This window comes from Oncorhynchus mykiss, chromosome 1, assembly GCF_057628025.1.
Source record: "Oncorhynchus mykiss isolate SJ-2025 chromosome 1, ASM5762802v1, whole genome shotgun sequence".
NCBI classification, from domain to species: Eukaryota; Metazoa; Chordata; class Actinopteri; order Salmoniformes; family Salmonidae; genus Oncorhynchus; species Oncorhynchus mykiss.
In genome coordinates, this window is record NC_143022.1 from 75,956,360 (window position 1) to 75,975,367 (window position 19,008).

Consider the following 19,008-nt stretch of genomic DNA (forward strand, 5'->3'; position numbering starts at 1 on the left):
GTTGCATATAATCGATGCAGTGCGCCATCGCGAAAAAGGACTGTTGTTGCTCCAACTTGTACCTAACAATAAACACCAATGCATTTCTTAAAATCAATACACAGAAGTATATATTTTTAAACCTGCATATTTAGCTAAAAGAAATCCAGGTTAGCAGGCAATATTAACCAGGTGAAATTGTCACTTCCCTTGCGTTCATTGCATGCAGAGTCAGGGTATATGCAAGTTTGGGCCACCTGGCTCATTGCGAATTCATTTGCCAGAATTTTACGTAATTATGACATAACATTGAAGGTTGTGCAATGTAACAGGAATATTTAGACTGATGTCACCCGTTAGATAAAATACGGAACGGTTCCGTATTTCACTGAAAGAATAAACGTCTTGTTTTCGAGATGATAGTTTCCGGATTCGACCATATTAATGACCTAATGCTCGCATTTCTGTTATTATGTCATAATTAAGTCTATGATTTGATAGAGCAGTCTGACTGAGCGATGATAGGCACCAGCAGGCTCATAAGCATTCATTCAAACAGCACTTTTGTGCGTTTTGCTAGCAGCTCTGATGTTTATGACTTCAAGCCTGTCAACTCCCGACATTAGGCTGGTGCAACGATGTGATGTGAAATGGCTAGCTAGTTAGCGGGGTGCGCACTAATAGCGTTTCAAACGTCACTCGCTCTGAGACTTGGAGTAGTTGTTCCCCTTGCTCTGCATGGGTATCGCTGCTTTGAGGGTGGATGTTTCGTTGTGTTCCTGGTTCGAGCCCAGGTAGGAGCGAGGAGAGGTACGGAAGCTATACTGTTACACTGGCAATACTAAAGTGCCTATAAGAACATCCAATAGTCAAAGGTATATGAAATACAAATGGTATAGAGAGAAATAGTCCTATAATTCCTATAATAACTACAACCTAAAACTTCTTACCTGGGAATATTGAAGACTCATGTTAAAAGGAACCACCAGCTTTCATATGTTCTCATGTTCTGAGCAAGGAACTTAAACGTTAGCTATCTTACATGGCACATATTGCACTTTTACTTTCTTCTCCAACACTTAGTTTTTGCATTATTTAAACCAAATTGAACACATTTCATTATTTATTTGAGGCTAAATTGATTTTATTGATGTTTTATATTAAGTTAAAATAAGTGTTCATTCAGTATTGTTGTAATTGTCATTATTACAAATACATTTAAAAAATCGCTGATTAATCGGTATCGTTTTTTTTTTGGTCCTCTATTAATCGGTATCGGTAGCGGCGTTGAAAAATCATAATCGGTCGAACTCTACTTTAGAGTGTTTTTTTTTATCCAAATCTGCCAATTATATGCAGTAACAGGCAGTTTTGGGCATGCTTTTCATCCGGACGTGAAAATACTGCCCCCTAGCCCAAAGAGATTATAAAGCTATTTTGCCACAACTTTGGAAGTATGCTTGGGGTCATTGTTAATTTGGAAGATCCATTTGCGACCAAGCTTTATCTTCCTGACTGATGTCTTGAGATGCTGCTTCAATATATCCACATAATTTTCCTACCTTGTGATGCCATCTATTTTGTGGAGTGCACTAGTCTCTCCTGAAGCAAATCACCCCCACAACATGATGCTGCCACACCTGTGCATCACGGTTGGGATGGTGTTCTTCGGCTTGCAAGCCTTCCCCTTTTTCCTCCAAACATAACGATGGTCATAATGGCCAAACTGTTCTTTTTTTGTTTCATCAGACCAAAGGACATTTCTCCAAAAAGTACGATCTTTGTCCCCATGTGCAGTTGCAAACCATATTCTGGCTTTTTTATGGCGGTTTTGGAGCAGTGGCTTCTTCCTTGTTGAGCGGCCTTTCAGGTTATGTCGATATAGGACTCGTTTTTACTGTGGATATAGATATTTTCCTTCAGCATCTTCACAAGTTCCTTTGCTGTTGTTCTGTGATTGATTTGCACTTTTTGCACCAAGTACATTCATCTCTAGGAGACAGAACGTGTGGACCCATGGTGTTTTTTCTTGCATACTATTGTTTGTACACATGAACATCGTACCTTCAGGCATTGTACATTTCTCCCAAGGATGAAACAGACTTGTGGAGGTCTACACTTTTGTTTATGAGGTCTTGTCTGATTTCTTTTGATTTTCCCATGACGTCAAGCAAAGAGGCACTGAGTTTGAAGGTAGACTCAAATTATGTCAATTAGCCTATCAGAAGCTTCTAAAGCAATGACATAATAATTTTCTGGAATTTTCCAAGCTGTTTAACCTCTTAGAGCTCTAGGGGCGCTATTTCATTTTTGGATAAAAAACGTTCCCGTTTTAAGCGCGATATTTTGTCACGAAAAGATGCTCGACTATGCATATTCTTGACAGTTTTGGAAAGAAAACACTCTGAAGTTTCAGAATCTGCAAAGATTTTGTCTGTAAGTGCCCCAGAACTCATTCTACAGGCGAAACCAAGATGATGCATCACCCAGGAATTAGCAGAATTTCTGAAGCTCTGTTTTCCATTCTCTCCTTATATGGCTGTGATTGCGCAACGAATGAGCCTACACTTTCTGTCGTTCGCCCAAGGTCTTAGCAGCATTGTGACGTATTTGTAGGCATATCATTGGAAGATTGACCATAAGAGACTACATTTCCCAAGTGTCCGCCTGGTGTCCTGCGTCGAATTCGGTGCGCAATTGCCAGCTGCTTCCACTTTACCATTTGATTCAGGGGAGAAAGCATGTGTCCAAGAACGATGTATCAATGAAGAGATATGTGAAAAACACCTTGATGATTGATTCTAAACAACGTTTGCCATGTTTTCAGTCGATATTATGGAGTTAATTTGGAAAAAAGTTTGCGTTTTGAGGACTGAATTTATGGATTTTTTTTGGTGGCCAAATGTGATGTATAAAACAGAGCTATTTCTAATACACAAGGAATCTTTTTGGAAAAACTGAGCATCTGCTATCTAACTGAGAGTATCCTCATTGAAAACATCAGAAGTTCTTCAAAGGTAAATGATTTTATTTGAAGGCTTTTATGTTTTTGTTAATGTTGCGTGCTGGATGCTAACGCTAATGCTAACGCTAAATGCTAACGTGAAATGCTAACTCTAGCTAGCTACTTTTACACAAATTATTGTTTTCCTATGGTTGAGAAGCATATTTTGAAAATCTGAGATGACAGTGTTGTTTACAAAAGGCTAAGCTTGAGAGATGGCATATTTATTTCATTTCATTTGCGATTTTCATAAATAGTTAACGTTGTGTTATGCTAATGAGCTTGCTGATAGATTTACACAATCCTGGATACAGGGTTTTTTTCATAGCTAAACGTGACGCAGAAAACGGAGCGATTTGTCCTAAACAAATAATCTTTCAGGAAAAACTGAACATTTGCTATCTGAGAGTCTCCTCATTGAAAACATCTGAAGTTCTTCAAAGGTAAATGATTTTTTTGAATGCTTTTCTGTTTTTTTGTGTAAATGTTGCCAGCTGAATGTTAATGCTAAATGCTACGTTAGCCATCAATACTGTTACACAAATGCTTGTTTTGCAATGGTTGAGAAGCATATTTTGAAAATCTGAGATGACAGTGTTGTTAACAAAAGGCTAAGCTTGAGAGCTAGCATATTTATTTCATTTCATTTGCGATTTTCATGAATAGTTAACGTTGCGTTATGGTAATGAGCTTGAGTCTGTATTCACGAACCCGGATCCGGGATGGGGAGATCAGAAAGGTTAAAAGCACAGTCAAATTAGTATATGTCAACTTATGACCCACTGTAATTATGATACAGCGAATTATAAGTGAAATAATGTCTCTGTAAACAATTGTTGAAAAAATTACTTGTGTCAAGCACAAAGTAGATGTCCTAACCAACTTGCCACAACTATAGTTTGTTAACAGGAAATTTGTGGAGTTGTTGAAAATTGAGTTTTAATGACTCCAACCTAAGTGTATGTAAACTTCCGACTTTAACTTTAGCTAACCACTGACAGCAAGATGCCTCTCACTTCAAACAACTTTAACATAGCATATCGATTGCTTTGCTTTCGATATCAAAATAATTCTGAACTGCTGAAATTACTGCAAGACTGTTAATATATTTGGATAACTTTTCATGTAATTTTGGCCAGCTAATATCCCTGATCAAGCAACATTGGAAGAAGAATGAACCTCTTTTTTTTAACCTTACTCGTTAGGTCTGGTGTATAGCTATTTGTTTACAAAATCTAAATCCGACCCACTTGTATTCATAGCTACATTGCTGATTGTAAATGACAAATTTATACTACTACATTACTAACTAGCTAGCTACAGTGCCTTGCGAAAGTATTCGGCCCCCTTGAACTTTGCGACCTTTTGCCACATTTCAGGCTTCAAACATAAATATATAAAACTGTATATTTTTGTGAAGAATCAACAACAAGTGGGACACAATCATGAAGTGGAACGACATTTATTGGATATTTCAAACTTTTTTAACAAATCAAAAACTGAAAAATTGGGCGTGCAAAATTATTCAGCCCCTTTACTTTCAGTGCAGCAAACTCTCTCCAGAAGTTCAGTGAGGATCTCTGAATGATCCAATGTTGACCTAAATGACTAATGATGATAAATACAATCCACCTGTGTGTAATTAAGTCTCCGTATAAATGCACCTGCACTGTGATAGTCTCAGAGGTCCGTCAAAAGCGCAGAGAGCATCATGAAGAACAAGGAACACACCAGGCAGGTCCGAGATACTGTTGTGAAGAAGTTTAAAGCCGGATTTGGATACAAAAATATTTCCCAAGCTTTAAACATCCCAAGGAGCACTGTGCAAGCGATAATATTGAAATGGAAGGAGTATCAGACCACTGCAAATCTACCAAGACCTGGCCGTCCCTCTAAACTTTCAGCTCATACAAGGAGAAGACTGATCAGAGATGCAGCCAAGAGGCCCATGATCACTCTGGATGAACTGCAGAGATCTACAGCTGAGGTGGGAGACTCTGTCCATAGGACAACAATCAGTCGAATATTGCAGAAATCTGGCCTTTATGGAAGAGTGGCAAGAAGAAAGCCATTTCTTAAAAATATCCATAAAAAGTGTAGTTTAAAGTTTGCCACAAGCCACCTGGGAGACACACCAAACATGTGGAAGAAGGTGCTCTGGTCAGATGAAACCAAAATTGAACTTTTTGGCAACAATGCAAGACGTTATGTTTGGCGTAAAAGCAACACAGCTGAACACACCATCCCCACTGTCAAACATGGTGGTGGCAGCATCATGGTTTGGGCCTGCTTTTCTTCAGCAGGGACAGGGAAGATGGTTAAAATTGATGGGAAGATGGATGGAGCCAAATACAGGACCATTCTGGAAGAAAACCTGATGGAGTCTGCAATCAATCAATCAATCAAATTTATTTTATATAGCCCTTCGTACATCAGCTGATATCTCAAAGTGCTGTACAGAAACCCAGCCTAAAACCCCAAACAGCAAGCAATGCAGGTGAAGAAGCACGGTGGCTAGGAAAAACTCCCTAGAAAGGCCAAAACCTAGGAAGAAACCTAGAGAGGAACCAGGCTATGTGGGGTGGCCAGTCCTCTTCTGGCTGTGCCGGGTGGAGATTATAACAAAACATGGCCAAGATGTTCAAATGTTCATAAATGATCAGCATGGTTGAATAATAATAAGGCAGAACAGTTGAAACTGGAGCAGCAGCACAGCCAGGTGGACTGGGGACAGCAAGGAGTCATCATGTCAGGTAGTCCAGGGGCATGGTCCTAGGGCTCAGGTCCTCAGAGAGAGAGAAAGAGAGAAGGAGAGAATTAGAGAACGCACACTTAGATTCACACAGGACACCGAATAGGACAGGAGAAGTACTCCAGATATAATAAACTGACCCTAGCCCCCCGACACATAAACTACTGCAGCATAAATACTGGAGGCTGAGACAGGAGGGGTCAGGAGACACTGTGGCCCACTCCGAGGACACCCCCGGACAGGGCCAAACAGGAAGGATATAACCCCACCCACTTTGCCAAAGCACAGCCCCCACACCACTAGAGGGATATCTTCAACCACCAACATACCATCCTGAGACAAGGCTGAGTATAGCCCACAAAGACCTCCGCCACGGCACAACTTAAGGGGGGGGGGGGGGCGCCAACCCAGACAGGATGACCACATCAGTGACTCAACCCACTCAGGTGACGCACCCCCTCCAGGGACGGCATGAGAGAGCCCCAGTAAAGCCAGTGACTCAGCCCCTGTAATAGGGTTAGAGGCAGAGAATCCCAGTGGAAAGAGGGGAACCGGCCAGGCAGAGACAGCAAGGGTGGTTCGTTGCTCCAGAGCCTTTCCGTTCACCCTCCCACTCCTGGGCCAGACTACACTCAATCATATGACCCACTGAAGAGATGAGTCTTCAGTAGAGACTTAAAGGTTGAGACCGAGTTTGCGTCTCTGACATGGGTAGGCAGACCGTTCCATAAAAATGGAGCTCTATAGGAGAAAGCCCTGCCTCCAGCTGTTTGCTTAAAAATTCTAGGGACAATTAGGAGGCCTGCGTCTTGTGACCGTAGCGTACGTGTAGGTATGTACGGCAGGACCAAATCAGAGAGATAGATAGGAGCAAGCCCATGTAATGCTTTGTAGGTTAGCAGTAAAACCTTGAAATCAGCCCTTGCTTTGACAGGAAGCCAGTGTAGAGAGGCTAGCACTGGAGTAATATGATCAAATTTTTTGGTTCTAGTCAGGATTCTAGCAGCCGTATTTAGCACTAACTGAAGTTTATTTAGTGCTTTATCCGGGTAGCCGGAAAGTAGAGCATTGCAGTAGTCTAACCTGGAAGTGACAAAAGCATGGATTAATTTTTCTGCATCATTTTTGGACAGAAAGTTCCTGATTTTTGCAATGTTACGTAGATGGAAAAAAGCTGTCCTTGAAATGGTCTTGATATGTTCTTCAAAAGAGAGATCAGGGTCCAGAGTAACGCCGAGGTCCTTCACAGTTTTATTTGAGACGACTGTACAACCATTAAGATTAATTGTCAGATTCAACAGAAGATCTCTTTGTTTCTTGGGACCTAGAACAAGCATCTCTGTTTTGTCCGAGTTTAAAAGTAGAAAGTTTGCAGCCATCCACTTCCTTATGTCTGAAACACATTCTTCTAGCAAGGGCAATTTTGGGGCTTCACCATGTTTAATTGAAATGTACAGCTGTGTGTCATCCGCATAGCAGTGAAAGTTAACATTATGTTTTCGAATAACATCCCCAAGAGGTAAAATATATAGTGAAAACAATAGTGGTCCTAAAACGGAACCTTGAGGAACACCGAAATTTACAGTTGATTTGTCAGAGGACAGACCATTCACAGAGACAAACTGATATCTTTCCGACAGATAAGATCTAAACCAGGCCAGAACTTGTCCGTGTAGACCAATTTGGGTTTCCAATCTCTCCAAAAGAATGTGGTGATCGATGGTATCAAAAGCAGCACTAAGGTCTAGGAGCACGAGGACAGATGCAGAGCCTCGGTCCGATGCCATTAAAATGTCATTTACCACCTTCACAAGTGCCGTCTCAGTGCTATGATGGGGTCTAAAACCAGACTGAAGCATTTCGTATGCATTGTTTGTCTTCAGGAAGGCAGTGAGTTGTTGCGCAACAGCCTTTTCTAAAATTTTTGAGAGGAATGGAAGATTCGATATAGGCAGATAGTTTTTTATATTTTCTGGGTCAAGGTTTGGCTTTTTCAAGAGAGGCTTTATTACTGCCACTTTTAGTGAGTTTGGTACACATCCGGTGGATAGAGAGCCGTTTATTATGTTCAACATAGGAGGGCCAAGCACAGGAAGCAGCTCTTTCAGTAGTTTAGTTGGAATAAGGTCCAGTATGCAGCTTGAAGGTTTAGAGGCCATGATTATTTTCATCATTGTGTCAAGAGATATAGTACTAAAACACTTGAGTGTCTCTCTTGATCCTAGGTCCTGGCAGAGTTGTGCAGACTCAGGACAACTGAGCATGAAGGAATACGCAGATTTAAGGAAGAGTCCGTAATTTGCTTTCTAATAATCATAATCTTTTCCTCAAAGAAGTTCATGAATTTATCACTGCTGAAGTGAAAGTCATCCTCTCTTGGGGAATGCTGCTTTTTAGTTAGCTTTGCGACAGTATCAAAAAGGAATTTCGGATTGTTCTTATTTTCCTCAATTAAGTTAGAAAAATAGGATGATCGAGCAGCAGTAAGGGCTCTTCGGTACTGCACAGTACTGTCTTTCCAAGCTAGTCGGAAGACTTCCAGTTTGGTGTGTCGCCATTTCCGTTCCAATTTTCTGGAAGCTTGCTTCAGAGCTCGGGTATTTTCTGTGTACCAGGGAGCTAGTTTCTTATGAGAAATGTTTTTAGTTTTTAGGGGTGCAACTGCATCTAGGGTATTGCGCAAGGTTAAGTTGAGTTCCTCAGTTAGGTGGTTAACTGATTTTTGTCCTCTGGCGTCCTTGGGTAGACAGAGGGAATCTGGAAGGACATCAAGGAATCTTTGTGTTGTCTGTGAATTTATAGCACGACTTTTGATGATCCTTGGTTGGGGTCTGAGCAGATTATTTGTTGCAATTGCAAACGTAATAAAATGGTGGTCCGATAGTCCAGGATTATGAGGAAAAACATTAAGATCCACAACATTTATTCCATGGGACAAAACTAGGTCCAGCGTATGACTGTGACAGTGAGTGGGTCCAGAGACATGTTGGACAAAACCCACTGAGTCGATGATGGCTCCGAAAGCCTTTTGGAGTGGGTCTGTGGACTTTTCCATGTGAATATTAAAGTCACCAAAGATTAGAATATTATCCGCTATGGCTACAAGGTCCGATAGGAATTCAGGGAACTCAGTGAGGAACGCTGTATATGGCCCAGGAGGCCTGTAAACAGTAGCTATAAAAAGTGATTGAGTAGGCTGCATAGATTTCATGACTAGAAGCTCAAAAGACGAAAACGTCATTTTTTTTTTTTGTAAATTGAAATTTGCTATCGTAAATGTTAGCAACACCTCCGCCTTTGCGGGATGCACGGGGGATATGGTCACTAGTGTAGCCAGGAGGTGAGGCCTCATTTAACACAGTAAATTCATCAGGCTTAAGCCATGTTTCAGTCAGGCCAATCACATCAAGATTATGATCAGTGATTAGTTCATTGACTATAATTGCCTTTGAAGTAAGGGATCTAACATTAAGTAGCCCTATTTTGAGATGTGAGGTATCATGATCTCTTTCAATAATGACAGGAATGGAGGTGGTCTTTATCCTAGTGAGATTGCTAAGGCGAACACCGCCATGTTTAGTTTTGCCCAACCTAGGTCGAGGCACAGACACGGTCTCAATGGTGATAGCTGAGCTGACTACACTGACTGTGCTAGTGGCAGACTCCACTATGCTGGCAGGCTGGCTAACAGCCTGCTGCCTGGCCTGCACCCTATTTCATTGTGGAGCTAGAGGAGTTAAAGGAGTTTTGTTCTGCAAAAGACCTGAGACTGGGACGGAGATTTGTCTTCCAACAAGACAATGATCCAAAACATAAAGCAAAATCTACAATGGAATGGTTCAAAAATAAACATATCTAGGTGTTAGAATGGCCAAGTCAAAGTCCAGACCTGAATCCAATCGAGAATCTGTGGAAAGAACTGAAAACTGCTGTTCACAAATGCTCTCCATCCAACCTCACTGAGCTCGAGCTGTTTTGCAAGGAGGAATGGGAAAAAATGCCAGTCTCTCGATGTGCAAAACTGATAGAGACATACCCCAAGCGACTTACAGCTGTAATCGCAGCAAAAGGTGGCGCTACAAAGTATTAACTTAAGGGGGCTGAATAATTTTGCACGCCCAATTTTTCAGTTTTTGATTTGTTAAAAAAGTTTGAAATATCCAATAAATGTCGTTCCACTTCATGATTGTGTCCCACTTGTTGTTGATTCTTCACAAAAAAATACAGTTTTATATCTTTATGTTTGAAGCCTGAAATGTGGCAAAAGGTCGCAAAGTTCAAGGGGGCCGAATACTTTCGCAAGGCACTGTAATTATTCTGTGTCGAAACCAGCCTGATTTAATTTATCTGTAGCATAATATCTTGAGTGGGACAAGTCAGCTGTGACATTCTCAGGTCAGGAAAGTGCTAGCTAGGATTTGCTTGCTAAATGTAAAAAAAAGTTGGAAATTAAGACATTTCCTTAAGTATCCAAAAGAACCAAAATCTCATTTTCCACAAAAACAGATTCTCGTTGCATTTTGGCTTTTTCCTAACAATGCGTCGTTGCGACATCCTACGGGTTCTCATAGGCCGCCTCACATATTGGAAAAAGTCTGGGAAATCTTTAAAGAAAATGCTTATGTCATTGGTATGAAGCCCATTTGATACATTGGTTTCTGTAAAATGTGATGTTTATGGCGTATACTGAAAGCTGAAATAAGAAATCTATTTGAAGGATGATATCCAACATACTGTATTTCTCTTGGTCAGCCAACCAACCTGTTCAACTAGCTTTACTCATCCTCTACTGTGACAGGTCAACCTCCATGCTGTTACTTGTTCTGCAGTCTCCCTTGGTTTTCCATGGGTTTAGTGGCTCACTGTCATCCTCCGGTTCCTGTTTGTCTGCCTATTTGTACCCCTGTAGAGCGGTAGGATTGAGACAGCCAGAGCAGCGGCATCTGGATTTTCTCACTGCAGTCAGTCTCCACTGGTTTTTACCTTCCAACATGAGCAGGAAAATAAACTGCATCTAAATATGAAAGATGGAGATTGAATGCACTGGAAAGGAGAGGGTAAACCCAAGGCTTCTGCTGGTGCTTTCAGCTGCAAGTGGCCTAACTCCACTTTGAGTAGCAGGGATGAATAAAGCCCACACATTTGGGATGACAGAGACTGTATGTGTCTCTCTTCCCTCTCCATCCACAGGGTCCTTGGGATTTAAACACTGATTTAGGAAAGGGACTACCTGTTTTCCTTTATGAGATGGACCTTTTCTCTGCTTTTGCATTCATTTTGTTTTGCTACATCATGTTATGCCTTATTTCAAATGTCAGCTTAGATAAACTGACTTTGGTTTTCAATTGGAATCAAACAGGGCAATGTTATTCTTATTATATTCAACTTTGTTAAATGTTGAAATATTCTACTGTTTCCATTAGAGGTGCTGTGTATGTGTGGATGAGGACAGTTAAGGTTAGATTACTACAGTTGAGAATGTTATCCTCATGGAAATTAGATTCAGGAGAAGTGTTGCTTGACTTGGAGGAAATCAGTGCCAAATCCATTGGCCTCCCACAAAGAAGCCTTTCACAGTGTGACTTCAATGTTTTTTCCATTTTCCATGCATACATCCTTTGGGTACCATCCAGGAATCACAGTTCAGGCCTATAAAAATGTGTGTAGTAGTTAGATTGATCTTGTTTGAAATAAGCATAGACTTTTTGTTAATTCTAAACTCGATTGAACATGGGGAGCTCTAAGTTGTATGAAAAGTGTGTGTGTGTGTGTGTGTGTGTGTGTGTGTGTGTGTGTGTGTGTGTGTGTGTGTGTGTGTGTGTGTGTGTGTGTGTGTGTGTGTGTGTGTGTGTGTGTGTGTGTGTGTGTGTGTGTGTGTGCGTGTGTGTGTGTGTGTGTGTGTGAGTGAGAGAGAGAGAGAGAGAGACCAGGAATGTGGCTGCCGCCTGAAATACGAATGAGAGCAAACTACAGTTGACAGCTGTTAGATTGTTGGCCTCAGACCGGAAGCAAGCACCTGTAGACCCATTAATGTGTCAGAACAAAAAAGGAAATACTGATTACTCTACCTTTTTCTTCTAAAATTAACTGTTCTATTCTATCACTCATCCACTGCTGCTGTTCCATTCTTCTCATTCCCAGCCGTACTTCCATCCTAGTATTTTGTCATCGTGGGCAATGGCACATCAGGTGCCTCCAGAGTATTCGTAGGATCTTAATTTAATTTAAAGTGCTTGAAGGGAAAATAGAATTGTCCTTGTCGCAGAGAAACACATGGTTTTTAGTTTCAAGACATTCATTTTCTATGTAGTTGCATGACTGAAAATGTACATTTGCAGCACAGGAACAATGTCTAATCGGTAGGGTTTGGGTGAGTTCAGTAGCCCCAAAACTTCCCGTATGGCTTGAACTCTCCATTAGAAGATTATGCTTAGCAGGCTAGAAGGAAAAGGTAGAGTTTCTTTTTAATTCTCTCGCTCGCTCGCTCGCTCGCTCTCTCTCTCGCTCTCATTCTTATTTTGACATGTAATACCACATATTTCATTAATCCCAACTGAATGGGAGCAGGGGACACAGTGAGAACATGACAGGCCAAGGGGATGAGGAGGAGTCTGCCTTTAATAAAGAGGACACGAAAAGGCCTGGAATTACTTCTTGGTGTGACTTTGAAGTTCATGTGTGAGACTCAATTAAATTGTGTCTCTCATCCTTCTACATTGAAGTGAAAGTTCATTTTTTGTGGCTTTGCTCTAAGCAGATATATTGATGCTCATGCAGAGAGATTTTCCTTTCCCTTCCAAATATATGCTTGCAACGGGTCGAAAATATTGCTTTTTAGAACAAAGTCAGATTTGAATTCTTATAAGTATTTATTTTTATATGCTAAAATCAGATGGAAAATGCATTAGCAACATATAACGTTTTGTATGAAATAATTTGTGCTCAGGTTCTAAATGAATAGTGTACAATAAATTATATTTAAGTTGAAAGGGTCAGATCAACAATTCAGTTATTATGTAAATGTAAGATAACAGGACTAAACAGATTAAATAAAGATGAAATGCTGTAATACTGTCCTTAGATTCCTGCTGAGTTGCAGGTTCCTTGGTGTTCTGCTGTGTGTTAATGCTGATTATTCATAATGCTTCGGCTTTAAGAAATTAAATGCTTTTTCCTCTGTAGGAATTTTTTTTCTTCCAGAGAGCTGACAGGGAAGGGAAATGCATCTGAAATCCTCTAAGCATGCCCCCTCCATTGGTGTGGACAATGATAGATCTTTAGTGATGTGGACACAGAGGAACTTGAAGCTCTAGACCCTATCCACTACAGCCCCATCGATGTGAGTGGGGGAGTTTTCTGTAATCCACAATCCGCTTCTTTTGTTTTGCTGACATTGAGGGAGAGGTTGTTGTTCTAGCACCACACTTCCCGGTCTCTGACCTCCTTCCTATAGGCTGCCTCATCGTCGTCAATGATCAGGCCTACCACAGTCATGTCGTCAACAAACTTAATGATGGTGTTGTAGTCGTGCAGCGCCACGCAGTCGTGGACTAGTCGTGGACTAGTCGTGGACTAAACACACACCCCTGGGGGGCCCCCTTATTGAGGGTCAGCGTGGTGGATGTGTTGTTGCTTACCCTCCCACCTGGGGGCTTCCCTTCAGAACGTCCAGGATACAGTTGCAGAGGGATGTGCCTAGTCTCAGTGTCCTGGGCTTAGTGATGAGCTTTGTGGTGTTGAACGCTGACCTGTAGTCAATGCACATTATTCTGACATACTTATTCCTCTTGTCCAGGTGGGAAAGGGCAGTGTGGAGTGCAATAAAGATTGCGTCATCTGTGGGTCTGTTGGGACGGGATACAAATTATAGTGGGTCCAGGATGTCTGAGATGATGGTGTTGATGTGAGCCATGACCAGCCTTTACGAAGTATTTTATGGCTACAGATGTGAGTGCTAAAGGGTGATAGTAATTTAGACAGGTTACCTTGGCGTTCTCTGGCACAGGGACTATGGTGGTCTGCTTGAAACATGTAGGTGTTACAGACTGGGTCAGGGAGAGGTTGAAAATGTCAGTGAAGACACTTGCTAGCTGGTCAGTGCATGCTCTGAGTACACGTCCTGGTAATCCGTCTGGCCGCACAGCCTTGTGAATGTTAACTCTTATCGATCAAACCCTTTTTTAAATTTTCACCTAAAATTACATACCAAAATCTGTAGCTCAGGACCTGAAGCAACAATATGCATATTATTGATACCATTTGAAAGGAAACACTTTGAAGTTTGTGGAAATGTGAAATTAACGTAGGAAAATATAACAAATGATATCTGGTAAAAGATAATACAAAGAAAAAAAAACATGAATTGTATTTTGTTCCATCATCTTTGAAATGCAAGAGAAAGGCCATAAAAGAACATAGGAGTTTAGGCACCATTTAGATTGTGGCCACCAGATGGCAGTAGTGTGTGTGCAACATTTCAGACTGAGCCGGTGAAGCATTACATTACTGCACAACATTTTTAATCAAGTCTGCTCAAATGTCCCGAATTGGTCAATTGATACATTTTCAAGTACATAACCATTGAGAACATACATTTTAAAAAATTACATTTTACACACTCCCAGGAACTTCATACATGATGGATAGTTAGCTTCCCTACAGAAAATGTAATAACCTTCACACATCTAGATGGCCGGGCGGGATGGGTGTGGGTCCAGAAACAGCCGGGGTTGAAACTGTAGAAACCAGTTCCTTCATTTTAATATAAAAACGATGCTACATTTTATCTTTGAGACCCTCAGGATGACAAATCAGAGCAAGATTACTGAATGTAAGTACATTTTTTATGTTCAGAGGTGAATGTGTCAAATCATTTGCCATTATAAAAGTTTCTTGTTTTTTTGCACTCTCCTCAAACAATAGCAATGTTATGTTTTCACTGTAATAGCCACTGTAAATTGGACAGTGCAGTTAGATTAACAATAATTTCAGCTTTCTGCACATATAAGACATGCCTATTTCCTGGAAAGTTGTCTGTTACTTACAAGGTCATCCTAGTCACATTCGTGCACGTTAGCGACAAACGTCCCGGTATAGAGACACCTTATAACCTGTTTAAAGATCTTAAGCACATCGGCTACGGAGAGCGTGATCACATTCTTCTGGAACAGCTAGTGCTCTCATGCATGGTTCAGTGTTGCTTGTTTCAAAGCAAGGATAGTAGAAGGAATATATCTCGTCTGGTAGGCTCTCATCACTAGGCAGCTCATGGCTGGGTTTCCCTATGTAATCCGTGATGGTTTGCAAGTCCTGCCACATCCGACGAGCATCAGATCCGGTGTAGTAGAATTCGATCTTAGTCTTGTACTAATGCTTTAACTGTTTGATGGTTCGTTTGGGGGTGTAGCGGGATTTCTTGCAAGCGTCCAGATTACTGTCCCGCTCCTTGAAAGCGGCAGCTCTAGCCTTTAGCTCAGTGCTGATGTTGCCTGTAATCCATGGCTTCTGATTGGGATGTGTAGTGTACAGTGCCTTCGGAAGGTATTCAGACCCCTTGACTTTTTCCACATTTTGTTGCTCTACAGCTTTATTCAAAAATTCAGTCAATCAATCTACATGCAATACTCCATAATGACAAAACAAAGACAGTTTTTTAGAAATGTTTGCTAATTTATAAAAATTAGAAAATGAAATATCACATTTACATACAGTGCCTTGCGAAAGTATTCGGCCCCCTTGAACTTTGCGACCTTTTGCCACATTTCAGGCTTCAAACATAAAGATATAAAACTGTATTTTTTTGTGAAGAATCAACAACAAGTTGGACACAATCATGAAGTGGAACGACATTTATTGGATATTTCAAACTTTTTTAACAAATCAAAAACTGAAAAATTGGGCGTGCAAAATTATTCAGCCCCTTTACTTTCAGTGCAGCAAACTCTCTCCAGGAGTTCAGTGAGGATCTCTAAATGATCCAATGTTGACCTAAATGACTAATGATGATAAATACAATTCACCTGTGTGTAATCAAGTCTCCGTATAAATGCACCTGCACTGTGATGGTCTCAGAGGTCCGTTAAAAGTGCAGAGAGCATCATGAAGAACAAGGAACACACCAGGCAGGTCCGAGATACTGTTGTGAAGAAGTTTAAAGCCGGATTTGGATACAAAAAGATTTCCCAAGCTTTAAACATCCCAAGGAGCACTGTGCAAGCGATAATATTGAAATGGAAGGAGTATCAGACCACTGCAAATCTACCAAGACCTGGCCGTCCCTCTAAACTTTCAGCTCATACAAGGAGAAGACTGATCAGAGATGCAGCCAAGAGGCCCATGATCACTCTGGATGAACTGCAGAGATCTACAGCTGAGGTGGGAGACTCTGTCCATAGGACAACAATCAGTCGTATATTGCACAAATCTGGCCTTTATGGAAGCGTGGCAAGAAGAAAGCCATTTCTTAATGATATCCATAAAAAGTGTTGTTTAAAGTTTGCCACAAGCCACCTGGGAGACACACCAAACATGTGGAGGAAGGTGCTCTGGTCAGATGAAACCAAAATTGAACTTTTTGGCAACAATACAAAACGTTATGTTTGGCGTAAAAGCAACACAGCTCATCACCATGAACACACCATCCCCACTGTCAAACATGGTGGTGGCAGCATCATGGTTTGGGCCTGCTTTTCTTCAGCAGGGACAGGGAAGATGGTTAAAATTGATGGGAAGATGGATGGAGCCAAATACAGGACCATTCTGGAAGAAAACCTGATGGAGTCTGCAAAAGACCTGAGACTGGGACGGAGATTTGTCTTCCAACAAGACAATGATCCAAAACATAAAGCAAAATCTACAATGGAATGGTTCAAAAATAAACATATCCAGGTGTTAGAATGGCCAAGTCAAAGTCCAGACCTGAATCCAATCGAGAATCTGTGGAAAGAACTGAAAACTGCTGTTCACAAATGCTCTCCATCCAACCTCACTGAGCTCGAGCTGTTTTGCAAGGAGGAATGGGAAAAAATGTCAGTCTCTCAATGTGCAAAACTGATAGAGACATACCCCAAGCGACTTACAGCTGTAATCGCAGCAAAAGGTGGCGCTACAAGGTATTAACTTAAGGGGGCTGAATCATTTTGCACGCCCAATTTTTCAGTTTTTGATTTGTTAAAAAAGTTTGAAATATCCAATAAATGTCGTTACACTTCATCTACCCTGTACTACCAGAAGAGGACTGGTCACTCCTCTGAGCCTGGGTTCCTCTCTATGTTTCTTGCTAGGTTCCTGCCTTCTGGGTAGTTTTTCCTAGCCACTGTGCTTCTGCATCTCCATTGCTTTCTCTTTGGGGGTTTAGGCAGGGTATCTGTAAGGCACTCTGTGACAAAGCTGATGTTAAAAGGGCTTTATAAAAACAAAACAAAGGTTTTTCTGATTATTAAATAAAAAATGTATATACTGAATTAGAGGTCGACCGATTAATCGGCATGGCCGGCATGGCCAATTATATTATGGCCGATTATATTGCACTCCACAAGGAAAATGTGTGGCAGACTGACCACCTGTTACGCGAGTGCAGCAAGAGGCCAAGGTAAGTTGCTAGCTAGAATTAAACTTATCTTATAAAAAACAATCTATCTTAACATAATCACTAGTTAACTACACATGGTTGATGATATTACTAGTTTTGCTAGCTTGTCCTGCGTTGCATATAATCAATGCAGTGCATGTTTATTTATCATCAAATCACAGCCTACTTCGCCAAACGGGTGGTGATTTAACAAGCGCATTCGTGAAAAAAAGCACTGTCGTTGCTCCAACGTGTACCTAACCATAAACAACAATGCCTTTCTTAACATCAATACACAAGTATATATTTTTAAACATTAATATTTAGTTAATATTGCCTGCTAACATGAATTTATTTTAACTAGGGAAATTGTGTCACTTCTCTTGCGTTCTGTGCAGGCAGAGTCAGGGTATATGCAGCAATTTAGGCCACCTGGCTCGTTGCGAACTGTGTGAAGACCATTTCTTCCTAACAAGGACCGTAATTAATTTACCAGAATTTTACATAATTATGACATAACATTGAAGGAAGGGTAATGTAACATAAATATTTAGAGTTAGGGATGCCACCCGTTAGATAAAATACGGAACGGTTCCTTATTTCACTGAAAGAATAAACATTTTGTTTTCGAAATTAGAGTTTCCAGATTTGACCATATTAATGACCTAAGGCTCACATTTCTGTGTGTTTATTATATTATAATTAAGTCTACTATTTGATAGAGCAGTCTGACTGAACGGTGGTAGGCAGCAGCAGGCTCGTAAGCATTCATTCAAAAAGTACTTTCCTGCATTTGCCAGCAGCTCTTCGCTGTTCTTCAAGCATTGTGCTGTTTATCACTTCAAGCCTATCAACTCCCGAGATTAGGCTGGCAATACTAAAGTGCCTATAAGAACATCCAATAGTCAAAGGTATATGAAATAGAAATGGTATAGAGAGAAATAGTCCTATAATTCCTCTAATAACTATAACTGAAAACTTCTTAACTGGGAATATTGAAGACTCATGTTAAAAGGAACCACCAGTTTTCATATGTTCTCATGTTCTGAGCAAGGAACTTAAACGTTAGCTTTTTTACATGGCACGTATTGCACTTTTACTTTCTTCTCCAACACTTTTTGCATTATGTAAACCAAATTGAACATGTTTCATTATTTATTTGAGACTAAATCGATTTTATTTATGTAAGTGTTCATTCAGTATCCTTGTAATTGTCATAATTACTAATATATATATAAAAATTGTCTGATTAATCGGTATTGTTTTTTATGGTCCTGTTGGAGTTTGTTTCCTTGTTCCTTGTCAATCATTGGCTCATTGGTGAAATTAGCAATAACATGACGATATCTTTAATTAAATCATTCAAAAACCTTTATTAATGCAATTGCAGACAGAAGTTGACAACAGGAACATAACATGTTTCCCAGTGTGTTCTGCAAAATTGAAAAGGTCTCAAGTTGCTTTTATTAAACCCGAAGTCCAGCCTTAGTGATGTCACTGCCTACGTCATTACCTTTTACTCATGAGACCATCTAAAAGCTTAGTAGTAAATGTCCAAGTTGATTTATAGTGGAAACCTGACTAGTCTTATCTCCTACACTCCCCTGCAGAGTTCTGTCTCAGTCACACATTTCTCAGAGGGGTCTCTTTATAAAAGGCAGAAAGAGAGAACTAGAAAACAAATCTGGAACAATATTAAAACAT

At 40.6% G+C, this 19,008-nt stretch overlaps 1 long non-coding RNA gene across 1 annotated transcript in view; it reads right to left on the minus strand.

Moving 5' to 3' along the window:
* The window catches only part of LOC149985643 (uncharacterized), a 125,127-nt gene that overhangs the window by 73,919 nt on the left and 32,200 nt on the right, over positions 1-19,008 (minus strand). The gene's annotated exons all lie outside the window — the stretch shown is intronic.